The following is a 12,956-nucleotide window of genomic DNA, read 5'->3' on the forward strand; positions in this document are numbered from 1 at the left end:
ACAAATCCATAGAGCACTTGTTATGCCCATTTTACAGGCAAGAAAAAGGAAGTTCAACTTCACAGAGATTGAGTGATTTGCTGCCTATGTAAATACTGGAGCTGGAATTCAAATCTACAAACTTCTTACTTCAAAACTCAGTGCTCTTCCCCCTATACCATACAGCCTCAGAAAGAAAGAAAGAAAGAAGGAGTGAATTTACCAAAGCTACATTGTTGAAAAGCAAGAACAGAAAGGTACAGCTGTTATCTTCACAAACCCTCCCATATATATTTTTTAAAGAAACAAAATGGTCTTAATAAGTAAGACTCAGACTCTTCTAAAATGACAAAAACAAAGAGCCTTAAGTAGACCTTTCTTTCAAAGGGGAAGGGGGGAATTAAATATCAGAAAGTAAGGGACTTCTCCTCTCACATGAGTCTGTCACAGCTCAAAGGATATTTTAGGGAAAAGATACTTACCTAGTGTGACCACAGAATCTAAGAGAATTTAGAAGGGGTGGTGGAGAAGAGAGAGGGAGAGAAGGGAGACTGACTCATTATTTGTTTTCCAAATATAAAAACTGAAGCAAAACACAGTGAGACTCAGCTATCCAGCTGGGTGCTCTTAAGGATTAACTGGGTGTGTGGCCAGGCACTTAACTTCATATTTCAGATGGACCGCTGTAAAATGGAAGAAGAACTCATAATAAGGTTTCTTGTCAAGAGAGCACCAAGAGAGTTGTATTTATAGCTTCTGAAATACAGACCTAAGCAAATGGCCTGACATGGAGCCCCGGGCCCTAATTCCAATATACCTGCTATACTTAATGTCATAAGGTTGTGCTTGGGGATATGAATGTCCTGATAATGGCAGCGTCATCCCGTATTTTTATACCCTTCTCACAGGTTACAGCTGGGCTTTTAAAATACAGATTCCAATTCAATATTGAAAACAAAATGCCAGTGTAATAGAGTAGAAAGAATACGGGATTTGGCATTGGGCCATCATGGACTTGAATCTTGGTTGTAAGATTTGAACAAGATACTTAATCTTTCTGAGACTTACTTTCCTCATCATTAAAATGAGGGATAATTACCTTAGAACACTTATTTATTGAGAATTAAATAGAGTTCCTGATACATAAAACACTGTAAAGATAATTTCCATATTAATCCTTACCTCACACCATATAAAAAATTTAACTTGAAATGGATCATAGATCTAAGTGTAAAAGCTAAAACTCACAGCTCCTCGAAGAAAAGATAAGAGAAAAATCTTTGTAACTTTGAGGCAGAAAAACAAACAAAAAACATAATCATAAAAGAAAAATAGAATAGACCACCAAAATTCAAAGCTTTTGCTCCTCAAATGGCACCATTAAAAAAAATGAAAAGGCAAGCCATACTGAAAGAAAATACATGTTTTCACACACCAACAGAAAAATTACAGCTATTTCTACCTTACAAAAAGCTGGTATCCAGACCATTTAAAAAAACTCTTAGAACTTAGTTAACAAGAAGATAAATGAAACCATATAAAAAATGATCAGAAGCCTTAATCAGAGACTACACAAAAGAAGCTATACAAAAAGCCAGTTAGCACATGAAAAGATGCAAACGATTATTAGACATCAGGAAAAAGTAAATTGAAACCACAGTTATACACTCTTACCTGTAAACCCATCAGAAAAACTAAAATGAAAAAGACTGACCATACCAAGTGCTGATGAGAATGCAGAGCAACTGAAAATCACATACTGTTGCTGGGGATGTACAATAGTACAGCCAGTCTGGAAAACAATTTCTTAAAAAGTTTAAGAAACAATTATTCTATGACCCAGCCCATCTGACTCCTGGGTATTTACACAAGAGAAATGAAAACATATATCCGCACAAAGATGTGCAAATAAATGCTCCTATCAGCTTTATTTAAAATAGCCAGAAACTGAAAAAAACCCCAAAGTCCATCAATAGGTAGTATATCCATACACTGGAATCCTACTCAGTGATAAAAAGGACCTGTGCACCAACATGGACACAGGTAAAAAACATTATGCTGAAAGAAATCAAACCAAAAGTGTGTATATTACATAATTCTATTCACATAAAATGCAAACTCATCTGACAACAGATGAATGCTTGCCTGAGGCTGAGGAAAAAGAAAGGGACAGATTGCAAAGGGACAAGAGAAATTTGGGCGGACTAAGGGAAATGTTCTGTATCTTGACTGTAGTAGTCATTTCATGGGCAGAGCAACTGTCAAACTCACTGAATTTAAACAGATTTATTTTGTGTACGTTATTCCTTAAAGTTGATAAGGAAAAAAAATTAATTCACTTTGCCTCTCCTGCCACTAGAATCAAGTTAAAAAGCTACTACTGCCCACTTCTTGGTCACAGGGGAAACAAAAAGCTGTACGTAAAAGGGTGGTATTGCAAAAGCCCTGTAATTCAGTATCAATAAAGTGTTTCATTTATTGAATATCAACCAGGTGTTTGGTAACATAAGGCCCTTCATATATATTATCTTATTTAATTCCAACAAATTTGACGAGGTAGGCACTATTGGCTCTTTTACAGATGAGGAAACAGGTTCAGAAAATTTAAGAAATTCATCAAAAGCCACCCAGATGTAAATGGTAGAGTTAGGTTCAAGGATGGATCTGGATTCAAAACAGTAAGCCTGACTTCAAAGACAATGCTATTATTTCCTACAGTGCTTAGGGCATCCTCAGAAAGGCAGAGCCGTGATGGCCCAGAGACAGGAAGTGTTAGTGAAGATTTCCTTTATCAGAACTGGGAAATCCTCTCAAGCAGGGGAGTTTTAGCAGTCTACTTCAAAGGAGACTGGGAGGATGGGAAATGGGGTGCAGCTCTGCTTGTGAGGCCAAAGACAATCCTCTCTCTCGGTTCCAGCATCTGCTGGTATTTTGTTAACTCTTGGCTCCTCCATATTCACCCACCCACTGGTTTCCCAGGGAAAAAAAGCCAAAATATCTTGGCTGAACAGGCGAATGGGTCACAGATGACAGAGGTAAAAAAAAAAAAAAAAAAAAAAAAAGACATTCTGTAAATATGCTTCTTTTTAAAAGCAAAAACAAACTGCACACTTCCTTGTTCTGCATTTTCTTTATTCTCTTTGAGTTATCCATCTTCTGAAACATTTTCTTGTCTACATTTTCATTCATCACAGTGGAAAAAGTAAGGCAAATGGATCATGCTGGAAGTTTAAATAAATTTACAGTCTTCCTATTTCAGACCAGCTGTAGCCCATCTCCCCTGAAGCCAGGCCAACAAGAAGGTGCCTTGAGCTGCAGAAAATGGGCCATGGGAAACTAGGACCTGGAGGGGCGGCTCAGCACTGGGACCAACATTGTGGACACAGCGTAAAGAGACCTGGGTTCTGGGATTAACTTTGTATAATTAAGTTAGAGACTCTGTCACGTCACTGTCCCTCTAGAGTCTCAGAAGATTGGACTAAACCTGTTTTTCAACTTTAACAAAGGCCCTCCGTTTATAACCAAAAATAATCTTCCCCCTAAACCCTCAGATTCTCATGCACTTCCTCTTTGAGAATTGCTCTGTTGCCTTTTTATTCCCCCACAGCCAAGCTTCACTTTCTGAAATTTATACTATAAAAACAGGCAACTTCAGTGTACTAGTATATTATAATCCCAGACAAAAACTTTCAAACAGTATATACAAACATATACTGAAATTCTGTCATAATCCTTAGTGTGTGGCATAGAGAACCAGAGATTAGATGCCCTATTGCAAACTGCAGTATTTTTGGTTGTTCTCCATTTCCTCTCCCGATTTAGTTTGAACTGCAATTTTACTAAAGCTCCTTTGCTCCCTTCTTCACACATGGTAAGAAGTCACAGGGACATGTGCTTTTGTGCTCCTTTAACTAGAGCATCCTCCCCCAAACTACACTCTGCCAAATTGTTTCTGGTAAGCAACTTTGCAAAGTAAAAATTCCCTAGACGATCTGGACAGGGTGTGAAAGAAAGACCCACAACCCAGCAGGGGAACTGAAACATTCTCCCCCAGTGTCCACTTCTGTCCTGGGAGGATGGGGGCAGGGAAGTTGCGGAAGAAGCTTTTAAAGGAAGCAAACTTGCAGGACTTCTGCTGCAAACAATTGTGTACTGTATCCAGCTGTTAAATAAGGCAACAGTCAGCTCAAAACCAGAGGAGAACAAAGGGGTCTGATCCCTTGCTCCTAAAACAGCAAAGTACTATGCTTCTGCTTCACATGTTTACAGCTTAGCACCTGTTTCTAGCTTCCAGGTCTGGAGCTCTAAGAAGTGTAAACCTTTATTTTTACATACAAAATATTGTGCAGAACCATAACACAAAAAAATAAATTTGAGCTCTGGGGGATAGAGGACCCGGGGTGGGAGAGCTCTGCCAGCTCAGCTGCCATCATCCCTTTTGTCAGGCAACTCTCTGGACTCCTAGGGCCACAAGGAACACTATTAGGTCTACTGATGTGGGTTGATTCATGTGTGATTGGTAGGCCTACTGATTTGTGGAGTTCACAGATAAAAACATAGATGATCATGCCCTTAATTTGATTCAGTAGGCTAGGGTGGTTGTTCTCAGCATTTTTCTTTCCCCTTATGTCTTCTTCAATGATCTCATTCATTAATTCCCAATGCTTTGTTGATCGTTTCTATATGGAAGACTCAAATTATACACTTTAAGACATGATCTCTTTACTTAGCAGAGCATCTGAAACATATGGATGGGAAGAGAAAAGCAGGGATCCAGGCATGCAGACAGTCTGGCAGCAGAATCCAAGTGTTTGTTCCCAAAATTCAGGACCAACACTCTAGCTGTCAGAGGACTAGGGAGAGAAAAAGAATAATGGGAATCCCTAAAGAATCAAAGTGCAAGGGAAGGACTTGGCCAAAAGGAACCAGAGAAGAGCTCTTCTTAGAATCGGGGGCCAAAGTCAGAGGGGGGCTAGCTTTCAGGCTGACTTCATGTTAATTCCCAGAGGCCTGGATCAAGTTCTTAAATCCTACCCCACCTTGGGGCGCCTGGGTGGCGCAGTCGGTTAAGCGTCTGACTTCAGTCAGGTCACGATCTCGCGGTCCGTGAGTTCGAGCCCCGCGTCGGGCTCTGGGCTGATGGCTCAGAGCCTGGAGCCTGTTTCCGATTCTGTGTCTCCCTCTCTCTCTGCCCCTCCCCCGTTCATGCTCTGTCTCTCTCTGTCCCAAAAATAAATAAATGTTAAAAAAAAAAATTAAAAAAAAATCCTACCCCACCTCATCCCCATTACAAGCAGAACTGTTTCACAGACCTATCCTAAGGTATGAGAGAAGAGAGCCAAGTAAATCTTCACAGCTGAGCATATCCAGGCCCTACTTGTGTCTAGCAAGTTGAAAGCATATCATGAGCAGAAAAGATGCAGAACAGATGTTCCTAATGTTTTCCAGGTCACTCGCAGAGATAGACACAGATCCCTATCAACTCAAAAGCCATTTCTCTCTTTGTACCTTGTTACAGAACTATTTTGTTCAGAGAACTGGTAGAGACTTCATGGTCATGGGAAAGGTAAACCCCCTGCCCCTCAGCCCCAGGGGTTGAATCACAACTGGTCTAAAGCAATTATGCAAATCAATTTCCCTTTGCCAGGATTGGACTAGATAGGTGGGCATATAACCTAGTTCTGACCAAAAAAACGTAAGTTTTCTAAAGGGGAAAGAAAGTGCCTGTTTTTCTTGGTAACATGCTTGAGTCAATGATAGAACCCTGAAGCTTCCTCCCTCTTACTGGGCTACATGAACATCAATGTCCTTGTAATTTACTCAGATTTTCTGTTAAGTGTGACCAAAAGTTTTCCTGACTGATCTGCTGACCCACCTGAGAGAGTAGGCAGCAAGAGTGGTTGCTTAGCCTTAACTGGCCTTAGCTGGTTGACTGCAACTGTGGTGACTGGGGGTCCCAGTACATCGCAGTCCTGTATATTATGTCCTATAATGGAGGGACCATCACAGCCATGCAGGGGGAGAACTGTGTGGTCATTGCTGCCAACAGGCACTTAGGGATCCAGGCCCAGATGGTGACCACAGACTTCCAGAAGATCTTTCCCTGGAAGGTCGGCTATACATAGGCCTGGCCAGACTCACCACTGAGGTCCAGACTGCTGCCCAGCATCTCAAGTTCCAGCTAAATCTGTATGAGCTGAAGGAAGGCCGGCTGATCAAGCCTTACATCCTCATGAGCACGGTGGACAACCTGTCATATGAGAAACGGTTTGGCCCCTTCTACACAGAGCCATCATCTCTGGATTGGACCCAAAGACCTTTAAGCACTTCATTTGTTCTCTAGACCTCACTGGCCCCATGCTGACTGACGGACTTTGTGGTTAGTGGCACCTGCTCTGAACAAACATATGGGATGCATGAGTCCCTCTGGGAGCCCACCATGGATCCAGAACACCTGTCTGAAACCATCTCACAAGCCATGATGAATGCTTGGATAGGGATGCAGTGTCAGGAATGGGAGTCACTGTCCACATCATTGAGAAGGACAAAATTACCACCAGGACACTGAAGGCCTGTGTGGACTAACCCTCTGTTCTCAGAGTCTACTTTTTTTTTTTTTTTTTTTTAAATAAAATAGTTGTAATTTCTTTTGGGACACCTGGGTGGTTTAGTCAGTTAAGCATCTGACTCTTGATTTTGGCTCAGGTCATGATCTTAATTTGTGAGTTCAAGCCCCACATGGGGCTCTGCTGACAGTGTGGAGCCTGCTTAGGATTCTCTCTCTCTCCCTCTCTCTCTGCCCCTCCCCAACTTGTGTGCACTCACTCTCTCTTTCTCTCTCAAAATAAATAAACTTAAAAAAAAAAAAAGCTTTTCTTTCAAAAACTATGAGCCAAAAACTATGAGACTGAAAGTATAGGCCTTATATCCAATAACCTTTTTTTAATGTTTACTTATTTATTTTGAGAGAGAGAGAAGCAGAGAAAGAGAGAGAAAGAATCCCAAGCATGATCCATGCAGTCAGCACAAAGCCCGATGTGGGGCTCAATCTCACAACCTTGAGATCATGACCTGAGCTGAAATCAAGTGTCAGAAGCTTAACTGATTGAGCCACCCAGACACCCCTCCTGTAACTTTTATCATGTGGATATATGCAATATTTTGTTTTCAACTATAAAAGATTTACAGGTTTCAGGTCAAGAGTCCTTACTCTATACCAGCAGTTCTCAAAGTGTGCTCCCTGGACCAGCAGCATCAGCATGACCTGGAAATTTAGAAAAATCAGAAAAATAATTTCTCTAGCCAAACCCCAGACCTACTGAATCAGAAATCCTTGTAGTGGAGTCTAGCAATTTATGTTTTACTAAGTCTTCCAAGTGATCTGATTCATGCCAAAGTTTGAGGACAACTGCCCTGAGCTCACCATTAATTTCTATGATGACAAAAATGTTTACATCTGCACTATCCAGTATGGTAGACACTAGCCACGTATGTCTATTGAGCACTTATAATGTGGCAGTGCAGCCAATAGACTAGATTTATAATTTTACTTTGTTTTAGTTTATTTAAATTTAAATATCCCTGTGGCTAGTGGTTACTGCAGCTCTAGACAACCATAAAGGATTTTACATTATCAAATGGCTCAATACTAAGTCATAAAATAGGCAGTGGTTCTCAAACTTCAGTATGTATCTCCATCACTAAAGGGGTTATAAAACACAGATTATAGGCTCCCACCCCTACAATTTATGGTTCAGTAGGCCTAGCTTGGGGTTTGAGAATTTGCACTTCTTTTTTTAATGTTTATTTTTGAGAAAGAGGGAGACAGCATATGCCAAAGCCAGGGAGGGGTAGAGAGAGAGTGAGACAAAGAATCCCAAGCAGGCTCCATGTCCAGTGCAGAGCCTGATAAGGGGCTCTATCCCAGGACCACAAAATCACAACCCAAGCCAACATCAAGAGTCAAACTCTCAGGGCGCCTGGGTGGCACAGTCGGTTAAGCGTCCGACTTCAGCCAGGTCATGATCTCGCGGTCCCTGAGTTCGAGGCCCACGTGAGGCTCTGGGCTGATGGCTCGGAGCCTGGAGCCTGTTTCCGATTCTGTGTCTCCCTCTCTCTCTGCCCCTCCCCCGTTCATGCTCTGTCTCTCTCTGTCCCAAAAATAAATAAACGTTCAAAAAAAGAAAATTAAAAAAAAAAAAAGAGTCAAACTCTCAACCAAATGAGTCACCCAGGTGCTCCAAGAATAATAGGCACCTATATGATGCTGATGCTACTGACCCAGGGAACCCACTCTGAGAAGCACTGAAGTAAGCAAAACTTTTTTTTTTTTTTGCCTTCTTATAACCTACATAAAAACTACTTTTCCACAATTCTTTTTTTTTTTGTTTGTTTTTAAAAGTTTACTCATTGTTGAGAGACAGAAAGACAGAGCACAAGTGGAGGAGGGGCAGAAACAGAGGGAGACACAGAATCCAAAGCAGGCACCAGGCTCTGAGCTGTCAGCACAGAGCCCGACATGGGCTTGAACTCATGAACCACGAGATCATGACTTGAGCCAAAATTGGATGCTTAACCAACTGAGCCCCCTAGGTGCCCCTACTTTTCTACAATTCTAACCAATGTTTTCCTTTGTGTTAATCAAATTAATATATAAAGGTAAAGTTCCCTGAGAGTAGGAACTGACACCTTCCCATTCTGTATGTCTCATAGTCCATATGAGCTCAGTATCTTGGTTCCAGCAGGTATATGACATCACTGAAAGTATAATGGGCACACCCCACATCTCCAAACAGGAAGACTTTTGGAAGTGTCTGTCATGTTTCCAAGACCGTGATTACTTCCGCATAATCATCAGGTCGCAGGCTATATGTTTCAGAAGAAATGCACAGAAAGGTTAAGTGATCTGCCCAAGGTAATAGGTCTTATTTCTTATTCTTCTGTATTTTAAAGTATTATCTCATAAGTTGTTTACAGAAGAGTTTGTATATATATGCATATATATTTTACATATATTACATATGTAATATATATGTAACTTATACATAATATTTTATACATATACATACAGAGATACTGAAAACTAAAACATTCAAGAATGAAAAAGACTTCTGACACTATAATGGTATGAAAGGCAACAGGCCTAGAAATCTGGATGGGGGCTATACCTTCTCAAATAACACTGCATACAAAACCATCTATGCCAAAGACCTGGCCCATCCAGCAGCAATGCAGCTTTCAAGCATTAATGGGAAAGGCAAGAATCAAGGACAAACACACAGGGGATTTTTCTGAAGGTCAAAAAAGCAACAATAAATACCATGCCCAGAAAAGCTTTTAAATCTGACCTTTTCTTCTGCTGAAGCCATTCGCCTTCCAGCATCTTCAATCTAATAGACTGAAGTAGGCTGAAATGGCTCTTAGGAGAGAACGGGGCTAGTCTTTTCCTTAATGCTGCCTCTCCACCACTACTCTAGCAGCATTACTGGTAATTACATCATTATACCATAATGGAACACATGCGGTGCAAGTGAAACATCCCAGCAGCTCCCCAGTCAGGGAGAGGGGAAAGAAGCTCCCTTCATGTTCAATTTCTATTAACCCTTCAGGCTCTGGCTTATTCTCAAAGTCAAACCACCCCTAGGACATTTCACAATCTTAAAACACAGATCGTGAAAGCAGAGCATCGTTGAAGATCAGGAATAAAGTTAAATTCATTAGTGTGATGGAAATCCTCTGCTAGAATAGGAATTAGGACACCTGGGTATAGGTCTGGCTTTGCTATGAACACCTTACGTGACCTTGGGGAAATCATTTGCATCTTTTAGGTTTCAGTTTCTCATCTATGAAGAATAGCAAAGCTCCCAGGCAGAAGATCCCAAAAGGTCCTTGAAGGCAATCTGGGACTGGACCAAAAGATCACAAGGGTTCCTTCAGCTCTAACATTCTATTATCTAAAAAGACTCTATGAATAGGGGAGACAGGAGTGGAGTAAAATTCGAAAGGTCAACTCTGGTCTTCAAGCAGTTAATCTGATGAGGATTTTTGCCTCTACTCTGACCCATATATCAGTGTCAGATCATCTTCATCAAAATCCATAGCAACTTCTCATAAGACCAAACTCTGAACTCATTAACAGATCACAGAGAGTCTCCCCAAATAGAGAAAGGACATAGCAGTACATGCTATACTTGGACAGAACCAAAGTTCTAACTGTCACAGACTCCTTCTATGAACCTGAGTCCGTCACCTAACCTTGGCCAACTCATCTTCAAGACACAGTGGCAGAGGAGAGAGGGTAGAACGAAAGCTTTTCGCTCAGTCTGTGATTTTGATATCTTTGTAAAAGTTTCAAATGCCACCATTGGATATTGGGGCATGCAGGGGTGGGTGGAGTTTGGCACAAAAAGCACACTAGGAATGCCAAATCCTACAAGCAAGAGATGAGTTTTCTTATGATATTCTAAAGGTTTTCTCATAGATAAGGAAAAAATTACCTACCAGACTTCCAGGGAAGAACTAAAACATATAAAATTATATATTGATTTGCCACGTATCTCAGAATTTTCTTTATATAGTGGCCTAAAAGAAAGAATGTTGGGGCGCCTGGGTGGCGCAGTCGGTTGAGCGTCCAACTTCAGCCAGGTCACGATCTCGCGGTCTGTGAGTTCGAGCCCCGCGTCAGACTCTGGGCTGATGGCTCAGAGCCTGGAGCCTGTTTCCGATTCTGTGTCTCCCCCTCTCTCTGCCCCTCTCCCGTTCATGCTCTGTCTCTCTCTGTCCCAAAAATAAATAAACGTTAAAAAAAAATTAAAAATAAAAGAAAGAATGTAAAAAATGTGTTCTCTGCAGTTGTCTTCTGGTCATCATATAGAAGGTATAAGACTTTGGTTTCCAGGAGTAAGGTGGTTAGATCCTCTTAATTAACCCTCCCAAAGAAAACAATTTAAAAAGCTACATAAGGGTGCCTGGGTGGCTCAGTCAGTTGAGTGTCTGATTCTTATGATCCCAGAGTTGTGGGATCAAGCCCCATGTCGGGCTCCACACTGAATGTGGAGCCTGCTTAAGATTCTTTTTTGCTCTCTCTCTCTCTCTCTCTCCCTCCCCAACTCTTTCCCCTGTTTGCATGCTCTCTCTCTAAAATAAATAAAAATGAAAAATAAAAAGCTAAATAAAATATTCCTAAAAAATAATTTTTAAAATGCATCATGCTGAACTGTGAAGTAAGGAATGTACACAGAACAAAAATCAAATGAAATGAAAGCAGACAGAAACAACCCAAATGTCCATCAGCAATGAAAGGACAAAGAAAATATGGTTTATTCATATATTGGATTATTCAGCCACATTAAAAAGGAAGTTCTGGTACACACTACAACATGGATGAACTTGGAAAACATTATACTAAGTGACACAAGCCAGACATTAAAGGGCAAATTCCCTATGATTCCACTTATATGGAGTACCTCGAGTAGTCAAAATCATACAGACCAAAAGCAGAATAGGGTTTTCCAGTGGTTGGGATAGGGGTGTGCAATGATTGCTTGGGTGTGGGTAATAGAAGGCAAAGCTCAGGGTTCACAATCATATATGAAGCTCCTTATACACTTGGGATACCAAGGGACTATACCTTTGGTGCATAGATGAATCACAAACCTGTAGCACTGAAAGAGACCATAAAGAAACTGTCTTCTTTTAACCAGTAGAGAAGGAAAAATGTCTCTTAGAATTGCTAACTAAAAGCTGGCTCTAGTGAAGGTTTGTGACCAAATCCATGCAATCTCTTTTTTTTTTTTAATGTTTATTTATTTTTGAGAGAGACAGAGAGAGAGTGTGAGTGAGGGAGGGGCAAAGAGGGAGGGAGACAGAGAATCCCAAGCAGCCTCCACACCATCAGCACAGAGCCTGATGTGGGGCTTGAACTCATGAATCCAATCATGAGATCATGACCTGGGCAGAAACCAAGAGTCAGACGCTTAACTGACGTGCCCCCAAATCCATGCAATCTTAAGTGAAGATCTAAAAGTAGTCCAGTTAGTTATGTCTTCAGACTATTGGTAGAAGCAACTCCTCATCCTTTCTGGTGGAATAAAAGCTTAACTCGGGTCTCACATACTTTCTACAGGTAAAGTCTTAAGAAACATTAGACCTTAAAAACAAAACACAAAACACACACCCAGAAATAAGCCACATGAATGAGAATCAGGAAAAACAGACAGTAAAATCAGATCCTCAAAGACTTCAGATATTGGAATTAGATACACAATATAACAGGTTTATGAATATTATATTCTAATATTTAAAAGAGAGGCTTGCCAAAAATTAGCAAGGAACAAGAGAGTATAAAAAACAAAAACAAAACACAAGTGTATTTGAAAACAAACCAAACAGAACTTCCTGAAATGAAATTATAATTAAAATGAAAAAGTCAATGGCCAGGTTAAACAGCAGATTAGACACAGCTGAAACAAAACAAAACAAAACAAAGAACAAAACAAAACCATGAACTGGAAGAGTGATCCAAAAAAATTCCATAGAATGTGACTAAGAAATAAAGACATGAAAAATATGAGAGTTTAAGAGACATAGATGATATAGTAAAAGGGTCTAATCTTTTAACTGAAGTTCAAGAATGAGTTAAAGAGGATGGAGGAAGGCATTATTCAAATAGCTAACAGCTGAGAATTTTCCCAGAATCACTGATAGAACACCAATCTTCATATCCAGGAAGTTGAACAAATGTCAAGCAAGATAAATAGAAATAAGCAACATATTGTAATGAAACTTAAGAACACCAAAGACAAAAATTAAGATATTAAAAGAGAAGCAGAGATCACCTACAAAAGAACAGCATTAGACTATCAGCTGACTTTTCAACAGCAAGATCCAGAAGACCACAGAATAATATTTTCAATGTGTGAAAAAAAAGAAATGTCAAGAGAATGAAAAGACAAACCACAGACAGGGAGAAAATATTT

At 40.4% G+C, this 12,956-nt stretch overlaps 1 protein-coding gene and 1 pseudogene across 2 annotated transcripts in view; one reads left to right on the forward strand and one right to left on the reverse strand.

Annotated features, from left to right (window-relative positions):
* GAB2 (GRB2 associated binding protein 2) overlaps positions 1–12,956 on the reverse strand; it is a 191,146-nt gene that overhangs the window by 126,455 nt on the left and 51,735 nt on the right. The gene's annotated exons all lie outside the window — the stretch shown is intronic.
* On the forward strand, positions 4,056–6,586 carry LOC121039144 (proteasome subunit beta type-3-like; annotated as a pseudogene).

This window comes from Herpailurus yagouaroundi, unplaced genomic scaffold (assembly GCF_014898765.1).
Source record: "Herpailurus yagouaroundi ecotype Mexico unplaced genomic scaffold, PumYag 180, whole genome shotgun sequence".
NCBI lineage: Eukaryota > Metazoa > Chordata > Mammalia > Carnivora > Felidae > Herpailurus > Herpailurus yagouaroundi.